The sequence below is a fragment of the Onychostruthus taczanowskii genome, unplaced genomic scaffold, assembly GCF_017590055.1.
Source record: "Onychostruthus taczanowskii isolate IOZ18803 unplaced genomic scaffold, ASM1759005v1 scaffold84, whole genome shotgun sequence".
NCBI classification, from domain to species: Eukaryota; Metazoa; Chordata; class Aves; order Passeriformes; family Passeridae; genus Onychostruthus; species Onychostruthus taczanowskii.
This window is the reverse complement of record NW_024506332.1, coordinates 2,453,523-2,464,987: the sequence shown is the minus strand read 5'-3', so window position 1 is coordinate 2,464,987 and position 11,465 is coordinate 2,453,523. Positions and strand designations below refer to the sequence as shown.

General features: G+C 61.6%; 1 protein-coding gene across 4 annotated transcripts in view; it reads right to left on the bottom strand.

Moving 5' to 3' along the window:
• Window positions 1–10,240, bottom strand: part of TACC1 (transforming acidic coiled-coil containing protein 1) — a 31,607-nt gene extending 21,367 nt beyond the window's left edge. For 3 of the 4 annotated variants that reach the window (XM_041424855.1, XM_041424856.1, XM_041424858.1), the window contains exon 1: window positions 789–830. The gene's annotated coding sequence lies outside the window, so the exon portion shown is untranslated. Of the gene's footprint in view, window positions 1–788; window positions 831–10,119 lie in introns of those variants that run through there. The other variant, XM_041424857.1, reaches the window with a different exon arrangement.
• Between the last annotated feature and the right edge of the window lie 1,225 nt (window positions 10,241–11,465).

Sequence of the window (11,465 nt, the reverse complement as noted above, 5' to 3'; positions counted from 1 at the left end):
GGAGGGAAAGAGTGAGGAATTACTGCTTTCAAAGCTACCTCTGAAATCCTCCACAGCCTACACGTCCAGCCAGGCTGCAGGCTGGCCGCGGGCATCCGGGCCGGCCACTCGCTCCTGTCCAGCGGGACACGCTAGCAAACGGAAAAGGGAGAGCAGGTGAAACATCAGCCCTGTGCACCCCAGCCCTGCCGGAGGCCTTCTGCCAGGTGGCTCCCGGGCTGAGCACACAGCACGGGCCTCCGAGGACATGCAGCCCCGCAGCAGCAGCATCCCGGAGGCTGCGGCGGGGAGCGATCCCGGCTGCTCCGGCCCTGCGCTCCCCAGCATCCTCCGGGAAGCAGCTGCCGGCCCCCCCCCCAGCCCCCGGCGCGGTGCGGGGATCCCCGGCAGCCAGGCAGCGAGCGAGGGGAGGATGGGGAGAGGGCCGGGGAGGGCGCGCCCGCAGCCCCGCATGGATGCGGGCACCGCGGGAGGGCGGGCGGGGAAGGGGCCGCGGGTGACTTGCCTGAAGCCGAGGGCCGAGCCCCCCGCCGGCGGCTCCCGGTCCTCCTCCTCATCCTCGTCCTCGGCAGCACCGGCCCCGCCGTCCCCCTCCTCGGGGCTGCCCCCGCCCCGCACCGCCGACCAGGTCCAGCGGGCCCACTGCACCGGCGAGAGGATCTGCCAGGCGCTGAACGCCATCGGCCCCGCTTCCCTGCGCTCCCCGGCGGGCTCACTGCGGCCCCATAGCTCCCCGCTCCGCTCGGGCCGCCCGCCCCCGCACCGCGCCACTGGCGGCGGGGAGCGCCCGCCCCCGGCACCGCCCGCCGGGACGGACCGGCCCCGCGCCCCCCCGCAGCCCCCGCCTCGGGAGGCGACAGCCGCCGCCGTCCCCTCCGATGCGGAGTGCCAAATTCGCCAGTTTCTGCCCAAAGGCGGGGCTGGGGCACGTCGCTGTCAGCCCTGGCGACGCCCTGCCTTTTTCCCCCCCACCCCCGCCACCGGGAGCCCCCGCGTGAAGGGCAGGGAACTGTGAAACCAGATCCGCGGCGGTTTATCCCACGCCTGTGTGGTTGCACCTGTGCTGTCACAGAGCCGGCAGCACACAGATTCTTTCCACTCTGGACGTGCCCGAGAAGACCCCACTTGGGCGGGGAGCTGTCCTGGGGGGCAGGCAGCACCCAGGAGCCCTCACTCCCCCCAGGAACCCTCGGTCCCACCGGGAAGGCTCGCTCCTTCCCAAGGAAGGGGGTTTCCCAGAGCTGAGGAGCCAAACACAGGGGAGGGAAACACCTGTCCCATTTTCCAAGGAAATACCGGCCTCGGCAGCCCTGGCTGATGCTATATCCTTCCGTGGCAGCGAGTTTATTTATTTATTAAACTATTGTTGTTTAAAAATAACAGCCAGCAGTTCTCACAGAAATCAACCTTGCTGGCCTCCCTCGGGAGCTTTCCCTCAGGAACTTTTCCCCTAACGGGGGCTCCCACTCCCAAATTCATCACCTCCCACACGCTTGCTAGAGAGAGGAGGATAACATTACTGACACCGTGCCACAGCACTGGCAGGAATGTCCAGGGCTCGGCTGCAGATCTATCACGGGCAGTGGCGTTGCTGGCTGCGGACATTTGGCAGCTCCCTGGAACCCTGACTGCTTTACCCCGGCGCCAGGGATGGCCTCGGGAAGGACAGACAACTGTCCTGCTGTGAGAGAAGTCTGGCCCACTGCAGAGAACGCTGCTGGCCCTCGCTGACCTCACCAAGAGCTCCCATGGCAGGCTGAGCCCACGGCTTCCCTGTGAATCATCAGCCAGCTCTGGGGGCTGGGAATGCCTCTGCATGGACAGAGAGGCCCCCGGGCCAGAGCAGACCTGTCCATCTGGTCCGGCTGCCTCTGGAAGCTTCAAAGGGCTCAGTACTCACCGTTGAGCATCTCAAATAACCTCCCTGCAGGGATCCTTTCTCCAGGCCTCCCTCTCTTGGTGTCCTTATTAGGTATATGTGTCATCCTGTGTGCTTTTACTGCCCATCCTCTTGAAAAGAAAATCTCTTACCCCTTTCCACAATACTTCTTAGCTTCCCCAAAGACTTCTCTGGGTGAACCAAAGCTGAGGTGCTGCCAGTTCCCACCACAGGCCAGTGGCAGGAGAGGCACGTGGGTTCCAGGGAACACCTCAGCCCCTGCACCACGCTGGCCCCCACATCCCCAGGGCCTGGGGGACAAGGGACCCTGCACACTCCCCTGCTGCCAGGCAGAGGACACTGAGCAAGAGGGGAATGACTCTTACTGAAGCTTAGCCAAAAACCACGAGTCTGAAGCAAAAAGCAGAAGCTCAACATCCTGTTGCCCATGGCTGCCGTAGCAGAGCACAGCCCACTTCCCCGCTCCGAAGAGGCAGAGCTGATTTCTGCAGATGAATTTTACATCAGATCCTCAGCGTGAGTCGCGCTGCAGCACCACGCTGCAGCCTGACCTCATCCTCCCGCTGCTCCCGGTTCCCCTTCCCACCTCCCCCTGAACCCAGGGAGCAGCAGCGGTCGTGAGCAGCTGAGGAGCTCTGCAGGGACCTCACAGGGGAACGAGAAAATGCAGCAGGAGCAGCAGCAGCAGCACTGGCACGGCAGCAAGGACGAGGCACCTCCGCTGCAGAGGGAAGGAGCTGTGTGTGACAGGCTGACTCCTACAGCTCCTGCTGGATGAGGGAACTGGGGCACACAAGAGCAGGAAATCATCAGGACCTGTCCTTGTGCAGGCTGTGCACACACAGGGCATCCAGCGAGGATCCCCCATCCCACCCAGCACCCGGGGAAGGAGCCAGCAGGAACAGGATCAGCAGGACTGAGCCACGCTGCCTGCAGAGCTCCTGACTCGCAGGGCCCTGGGGCAGGAAGATACAGGGCAGGGGCAGAGCCTGCTTCCACCTGCTGCAACCGAGGAGCAATTAAGAAAATGCCTCGAGTGGCATTTTCCAGCTTGGCACCTGACCTAGCCTGGCAGCAGCACTGGCTGCAAATCACCACCGAGGAGATAACCTGACTTTGTCAGTCACACCGGAGGCTCTGCCTGCCAAACGCTGCTTGGCGCAGTCAGCAAACACATCTCTGCAGAGCAGGGAGGGTGCTGACCTGTTTAAAAACACCTGCCAGCAGTTTCCATCCTGGCACAGAGATGCAGCCCACACAGGCAGCAGCTGCACGGGCTGTCCTTGGCACGGCTGTCCCCTCCCTCTCTGCTGTCACAGGACTCTCTGTGCCAAGCCCTGCACACACACACGGCTCAGGGACAGGGATGTGCAGCCCACGGATGTCTCTGGCTGTGCTGAACTGCCTAAAACCCCACCCAGGGTTCTCACACTGCCTGCACTTCCCAGGAGGGGAATGCAGCGGCCCCTGCTGCACAGGGGACAGGTGGAGCCCCAAATATTTTGGAACTTGAAGAGCCCTGTCATCACAAAAGCTGCAAAAAGAGGCAAAACCTTGCTTAAGCTTTTCATTTATCCTTGCAGGAAGCCAGCTGCATCCAGGGATAACAGCTCTCATCCAGATGGGCCTTCCCTTCACACTGGGGATGAACTTCCTCCTGGCAGCCTGGCAGCAGAGCCTCTGCCTGACCCCAAAAACACAGCGTGCACAACTCCTCTCAGTGTCCCTGCACCTCGGTTCCCAGGAAGGGAATAACGCTGAGGAACAGGAATCACACAGCCACACCTGTGGCGTTTGGAGCTGCAGTGCCCCAGGCCAGAGGAAGGCATGCACCTGGAATTTCCCTTCTCAGCCCTTTCATTAGGCAGGAGAACACCTATTTCTGGTTTCGAAGCTTTTCTGGGCACGGCACAGCAGCCAGCACTGACATTTCTAGCTCAGAAACAGATCTTTTGTGGGGTTTCATTTCTCCTCTCCACTCCTGCCTCTCTGCTCCTCTGCAGTGGGGCCTTTCACTCCCCTGCCAGGACCAGGATGGGACACAAGGAGAGCAGGGGAAGGTGGCAACACACCCAGAGATTATCACACAGAAAAACCACAAATCCATATTTCACCGCTGTGTAAATCCCCCCTCACAGCTTGTAATAAGCACCTTATCCACACAGCATTTATCTCCTGCAGGAGAGGAGGTCCAAGGTGTTTCAGGAGCATTTTTCTGTTGCTGCGTTTTATTCCGACCTATTCTATTGATCAGGCATCAGCATCCCCTGCGTGCGGCAGCATCCGGAGCATCCCGGGCGTTCCCCAGGTACGGGAGCATCCCGGAGCATCCCGGCGTACCCCCCAGGTGTGACAGCCCCCCGGAGGATGTCGCGGGCGCGGCGGCAGCCCCGGGAGCCCGGCGGGCTCTGGCGGGCGCTGCTCTCGCTAGAGGGCTCCCCAGGATGGGTTTCCGAGCGCTGCCGAGCTCCCCGGCCCCGGAGCGCAGGGCTCCTTTTGCTCCTCCTGACCTGGGCAGAACCTCAGCCTGGACACCTCCGGGCACAGCCCGGACCCAGCAGAACCCTGGAATTCAAGGCAGACAGAACCAACCTGCTCCCATCTCGGGCTCTGCCATCTGCCCGAGAGCTCCGGGAGCCGGAGTGTCACAGAGGAGCCCCGGTGTCACCCCCTGCGGCAGCGCTGCCGAGCTCCAAAGCCATGCCCAGCGTGGGACAGCGCTGCCGAGCAGCTCAGCTCCCCCGGGACCCTTCCCGGGCTGGGATGTGACAGTTCCCATCGCTACACATTCCATCAAAACAGCGCTACAGAAATAGAAATAAAGGACACAACTGTCACACACGAGCCTGGACACCAGCAGCCTGCCCCGGGCTCCAGCTGCCTTTCCTCACCAGACTGCCAGCAAATGGATAAATACAGACATTTGTGGCTGCACTGAAAAGGACCGATGGGATAATGAATGCTCTGCTATTCCTGCATTTTAAAAATGCCAAGCACAGCTTAATCTCGCTGATGCACTCGTGTGGGTGCGAGCTCATTTCAAAAGGAACAGGCTCCAGCCCCATTTCCACACTGATGCCGGATGAACACAAGCAGCTGCCTTCATCATGCAGCTTATTGACTCCCCCTTCAGCTCCTTTGCTCCCTTTGCTAAAAATATCTGTGCTATGTGGCAGGAATGCTTTTATCAGGTGCTTGTCAGGCCCCAGATCCCTGAGTTTACTCCAGACTCCGTCATTTTGGGAATTGCAGGCAGCACCCTAACCCATAACCTGGGCGACCAGCAGGAATGGGGACAGCAAAGAGTGAGGACAACAGCCAGGACAGGGACCAGGAAGATGATAAAGGGCAGGAGGAACAAAACAAAGTTTGCTCAAGGTGGAGCAAACAGGTGGGAAGGAGAAACAGCTGAGTCCAACGGGGCAGAAAGAAGCAGCTCCAGCCACGCAGGCAACACTGGGACGGCTTTTCCACCTGAAAACACCTCTAATGTCTAGGCAGGAGATGAGTGCAGGAAATAAAGGAAGGACCGAGCAGTTACAAGGGCAGAACGCACTTGTTTTCCTTGTCTGAGCCCACTGTTTGCAAACACACAGCCTCACAGGGCCCCCGTTTAAAGAAAATATGTCTGTTCTCAACAATGTTTTGCTTGATTTACAGATAAGATGTTTCCACTTTTCCTTTTGATCCCAGCAAGTGTCTCCCTTTCAGCTCCCAGTACCCGAGCAGCTGGTGAGGAGCAGTTCCCCCAGCCCAGCCCAGCCCCAGCTCCCCCAGCCTGCAGACCCCCACCAGCCCCCACCTCAGCCCACCCCACACCTGGGGGTCCAGAGGCAGCCCAGCTTCCCTCCCGGGCTGAGCTGAAACCAGGGATGGGGGGCTCAGGCCCCCGTGGGTGGGGAGCCAAGTGTGCTGGAGGAGGAGGAGGACAGAAGGGAAAGGAACTTTCTCGCCGCAAATTCAACCTCACTCTCCGCGGGGAAGAGCGCGGGGGCTGCGGGGGAACGGGACCCACCCCGGACCGCGACCGCTCCTCCCCACTCACCGGCGCGGCGGGGCTCGGGGGTCCCGGGGGGCCCGGGGGTCCCGGCTCTGGGCCGCCCCCATGCCGGGCTCGCTGCCGCCTCTCCGCCGGTCCCGGCGCTGCCTCCTCCGCGGGCGGGAGGCAGGGAGGGAGAGCGGGAGGAGGGCGGGGGCTCGGCCGGGCTCGGGGGGGCTGGGGGGCGGTGGGTGCCGCTCCCCCCGGACCCTTCCCGGCTGGGGAACCCCCCGGACCCTCCCCGCGGGGCAGAACCGCGACCCCAACGGGACCCGAGCGGATGCGGGGCTGGCACGGGGCGGGACTGTGGGAATAACTGATCCACGGAATCGCTTGGGGTGGAAAAAGCCCTGGAAAAAGCCCAACACTAAATAACCCAGCACGGCCCAGGCTGGCACTGCCCCGTGTGCCCAGGTGTCACATCTACAGGTGTGTTAAATCCCTCCAAAAGTGGTGATTTCGCCACAGCCTGTGCCCGCGCTGGACAACTCTTTCCATGAAGAAATTCTCCCTGTTGCCCAAGCTAAATCTGCTCATTTACCAGCTCTCAGAAGCCACCAGCACAGCCTCTCATACTGCACATTCAACGAGAAATTGGGGTCTGAGCCCCTTGTGCAGGGCATCTGATCTCTGCCAAGAAGCCCTGATAAAGTGCTGGTGTAATTTCTCCCCTGGGAACAGCCTCTTCCCAAATGCTGCCCTGCAGGGGAAGCCACAGAGCCAGCCCCGGTGTCGGGAGCAGCCAGACCCCTCCACGGGAAGAAGGTTTAAGGTCGCACTTTAAAAGCTCAGAGGTGACCCTGCTGAGGAAATGTCCCGGTTGGAGTGCTGTTAATTAAAGTGCCTGAGAATGTATCCATTTCAGAAAACATTTGAGGCTTTTTACTTTTGAGAAACTGAAAACTGGAGTATTAATCTTTTTTTTTTCCCCGTCAGGGTGTTCTGGCTGGAGATGCAGTGTTTTTTGGCAAGAAAAGTGTCAATGCCCTTGAAAGCTCTCACCTTCCTAAAAAAAAAGAAAAAAATAAAAATAAAAACACAAAAAAAACCCAACCAAACTTTCCTTGGACGAAAAAATGTCCTGCCAGGCTCAACTGCTCTCCTGCCTACGACAGTGCCCAGCGTGCCCTCAGCCATGCACACCCACGGGGACCCCTCTGCGTGCAGGGGGGCTCCCACAACACCCTGACCACCCCAGAGCCCTGAGATGCCCCGGGAGGAGCGAGTGTTACCTGTGCTGCCGGCGAGCCAGGGGAGCAGCCGGGGGCTGCGATCGTCACCAGGTCGGTCACCAGGGCTGAGTCAGGTGACAGCCATGTGGGACGTGGCGTGGGGCCCTGCCTGCTGCATGAGGCCAGATAATCCCTGGCAGTGCTGCAGGAGCACCCTGCACCCCACTGAGCAGCCCGGGCACTGCTGGCACCTGCCTGCACCACTGGTGGCACCTGCACCACTGGTGGCACCTGCATTGCTGGTGCCACCTGCATCACTGGTGGCACCTGTCCTGAGGTGCTGCAGCCTCCTGGCACTGCACCACGGCCACGTGGGTGAAGGAAAAGCCATCAGGAAATGGCTCTGAGCGTGGCCCAGGGACAGGTCTGCTCCAAACCCAGCCACAGCCTGGCAGCTCCCGCTGGGTCTTGCTGCAGCTCCTCTGCTTTCCCTGGGGAAACTGGCCAGAAGCCCCAGGCCCTGATGGGTTGTGGCAGCAAGTGAGGAAGGTGAGGAGATGACTTTTGGGTTCCCAGGTCCAATATGCAGCCCTTGGAGGGGGTTTTGGACTGCTCTGCCATCCTGCATGGGTTGTAAAGGCCAAACACTGCCCGTTATGTGCCGTGTGTCACTGTGTGCCTCCTCCCCTTGCAGCCCAGGACACGCTGTGCCTCTGCTCGTCCCTGCTGGGGGAACGGCCAGGACTGAGCTCTGGGAGTGGATGTGCAGTCCCTGCTCTGCTCTGCTCATCCCTGCTGGGGGAACAGCCAGGACTGAGCTCTGGGAGTGGATGTGCAGTCCCTGCTCTGCTCATCCCTGCTCTGGGGGAACAGGCAGCAGTGAGCTCTGGGAGTGGATGTGCAGTCCCTGCTCTGCTCAGGGGGAACAGCCAGGACTGAGCTCTGGGAGTGGATGTGCAGTCCCTGCTCTGCTCAGGGGGAACAGCCAGGACTGAGCTCTGGGAGTGGATGTGCAGTCCCTGCTCAGCATCCTCCTGAGGAGTCAGCGTGCCCAGTGGCCAGGCTCTGGCATGGGCAGAATTCCCAGGGCTTGGCCCTTCCATTCCTGTGCCTTTGGTTTCAAAGGAATTTCCTCCAGCCATTTCTGAGTGCTGCATTTGGAAATGCTGCCCTGCCCGGCTGGGCCAGGCTGGGACATCTCCATCTGTTGGACAGCAGCTGCCAGGACCTGCCTGCACTCCAGGCTGGGATGCTGCATCCAGGCTTCAGCAGCTCATCCCAGAAATGAAAAAATGCTTCCACCAGGCTTTGCTGAGCTGAGGACCGCTACCCAGCGGCAGGAATTCAGCATTTCCTGTCAAAGTGCATCCCGTAGGAGCAGGGGTCTAAACTGGAGGGATGAATCCGAGCAGGAGCCAAGGCTCCAGCACACACAGATTAAAAAACAGCATTTAAAAACCTGGGAACGGCCCACGGATGCCAAGTAAGCCAGGGACAGGCGGCGGGGGACATGCCAGCACTGTGGCTCCACGATCGGCAATTTCGGCCGCAGTCCCCACCCTCCTTGGCAGGGTCCCACCCTCCTTGGCAGGGTCCCACCCTGTGAGGAGTAAACACACACGGATTGCTGGGAAAGTGCCGCCTTTCCGGGCAGACCCTGCAGGGAAAGTCAGGAGGGGGAAGGCACCAAAATTAAGTGACAATTATGTAGCACACCAGCAGAGAAAACCAGTTTCCAAATCCAAGAACCCTGAGGTGAACCCACATGGTGACGTCCTTCACCACACTCCCCAGAGCTCCCTCAACCTGACAAACTAGCAGAAAAAAACCTGATTAAGCTCTTCCCAGCCCCTCAGGACAACAGGAAGGATCAGTGTCACCGCCTGTGAGCCACATCCTCGGCTTTAGAGCGGTGACAGGTGATGCTCAGACCCCCAGGAGTCTCAGAGCAGCCCCCAGCCCCACCTGGGGGTCTGGAGGTGAGCAGAGCTGCACAAGAGGCTGGGCCAAGTGTCACAGCACCTTGAACAGCCACAAGCAGACAATGCCACAGCACCCTGCCCGGAGAGCTGCCACTGCAGGCAGGGCTGGATGCCCACAGGGCTGGGTGCCAGTCACACAGCAGCCAGCCAGATGTGCCCCAGCTGTGAGGTTCTGCTTTTTAGCAGCAGAACTCGGCTCAGGTGGGGCTGTGCAGCACCCCGAGGAGCGCTGGAGCAGGGTCACTGTGGTCTGCCAGGGGCAGCTGGTAATAATTATCCTCGTGCTAATTCCATGGAAATTTCCATGTGCCTGGGAAAGAGGCAGCCAAGCCCTTCTTGCTGCCCGGGGCAGAGGTTTGCAGAGGTTTCCAGGGTCTGTGACTGAGAGCCCGGTCTGTCACATGGATGGTGTTTGTTTAAATGCCTCCTTGGAGCCACCAGCTGCAAACCTGCCCGGAGCTGGCGGCACCAGGATTCGAGGTGTACCTGGAGCAGCTCAGCCGTGCCCTCCGGTGCCGGCAGAGCAGCAGCACAGCTCCTCGGGCAGCCTGAGCCCTGCGAGCTGGCTCGGAGCTCTGGGGGCATCTCCCGTTGCCGAGGGTCCCGAGGGAGGGCAGGCGGCGAGAGCAGCGTGCCAGCACACATCATCCTCCCGTCTGGCTCCGGCAGCGCCTCCTTAGCAACCCAAAACAGAGCCACAACAGCGGCCTGGCGGCAGATCGCATCCCGGCCGGCTCCAGGGCTCCGCAGGAGAGCCCGGCGTGGCCACAGGGCCCGGCAGGTGCCGGTGCCCCGCTCTGCCCGGCAGAACGCCGTGAGATCAGCTCCCCGGAGGGCAGAGCAGCAGCTGGTGCTGCCCAGAGGGGTCCTCCAGGGTTTGCCGTGGCAGGGGGCTGGTGGAGCCGGGGGCAGCCCTGCACCTCGGGCAGCCCAGGAGCGCTCGGTCCCTGCTCTCCTCCTCCCTCCAGCCTGAGTAGGCGAGCTCTGGGTGAGTGTCCCAGCCCTCGGCTCCCTTCTCCTTCCTACCTTTGCAGCTGCAGGCTTGTCGCAAGCTCTGTCACTCTGTGCTACCTGTCCCGGGGCTCCTCGGAAAGCCGCTGGCGTAGCAGCTGCCTGGGAAGGAGCAGGGAGGAAGGAAGGGGATGGACGGGGTGGGGAGGGCCGGGCGGCGGGTGTCTCTGCGCCCTGTAGCCGGGGGGGAAGGAGGGAGGATGTTTTGTAATATTTGGCGAGCGCTCCCACGGGCAGAGCGAGGGAAGCGGGGGCGCACCGGCCGCCGCTCCGCCGGTACCGGCGCCTCGCGGGTGAACGCCTGCAGCTCACGCCGGCTCCTGCCGGGGCCCCACTGGTGTCATGCCGTAAAAATGTGCTCTCGGCTGGAATTTGGCAAGCCTAGCCCCTGACGGGGTGGGAACCTCTCCGCTTACAGAGGGAGAGGGAGCTGCGGCCCTGGGGCTGCAGGGAGAGGTGATGGGGAGCTGCTGCTGAGCCGGGCGAGGCTGGGGAAGGGGATCTAAGGGCAGGGGATGTGCCCGCGATGGGATGTGCCCGCGGATTGAAGGCAGGGGTGCCGCTTTGTCCTGCGGGACACGGCAGGGACAGACGGAGCCGCGGGGCAGGAGAGGGCAGCTGCCCTGGGGCAGTGGGGACAGCAGGAGATTGATCTGGGGACACATTTTGGACCAGAGGAGCTGTGAGGGTGCCTAGGTTTTGTTCTGGGCCCCACCCCAGCGAGGGGCATTGAGGTATTGCTCTGGTGAGCATCTCCCACCCCGCAGCTTCTCCCCCTTGGGGCAGGTGCCCCTTTCCCCCTTTCCCCCTTTCCCCGGAGCCCTGAGGCCATCACCCCCAGTTTGCCTAAGCCCAAACTTCAGCCTGGTCCCCGAGCATCCTTCCTCACGCACACGGAAATCGATTTAAGCCATTCAGGTAAATCCCCCCGGCCTCGCCCCGAAGGGTTCGTGCCACAAGTGCCAGCCTGGTGCGGGCTGCGAGCGTGGGCTGGCAGCGACCCCCGGCCCCTCCCGGCCCCTCCCGGCCCCCGGCAGCCGCCCGCTCCTGCAGAGGGAGCGCAAGGAGCGGCAATGAATGAGCCACGGGCTCCGCGCAGCCATTTCGTCCTCGGGAAGCGTCAGCAGGGGTGTTGCTTCCCAAAGAGAAGAGAAAACTCCGCTCAGACGGGGAACTTCCCCTCGCAAACCAATTGTGCCGTCTGTTCCCGCAGTGCCCGGCCAGAGCAGTGCCCTGCCCGGAATTCCCTTCCCCAAAATCACCCGGGACCCACAGGGGAATGAATGAACCTGCCCTCTTCACTGGCAGCTCCCGCAAAAAGCAGGGCAGCGAGTGGAAAGGACACTGCTGCACCTTCCATG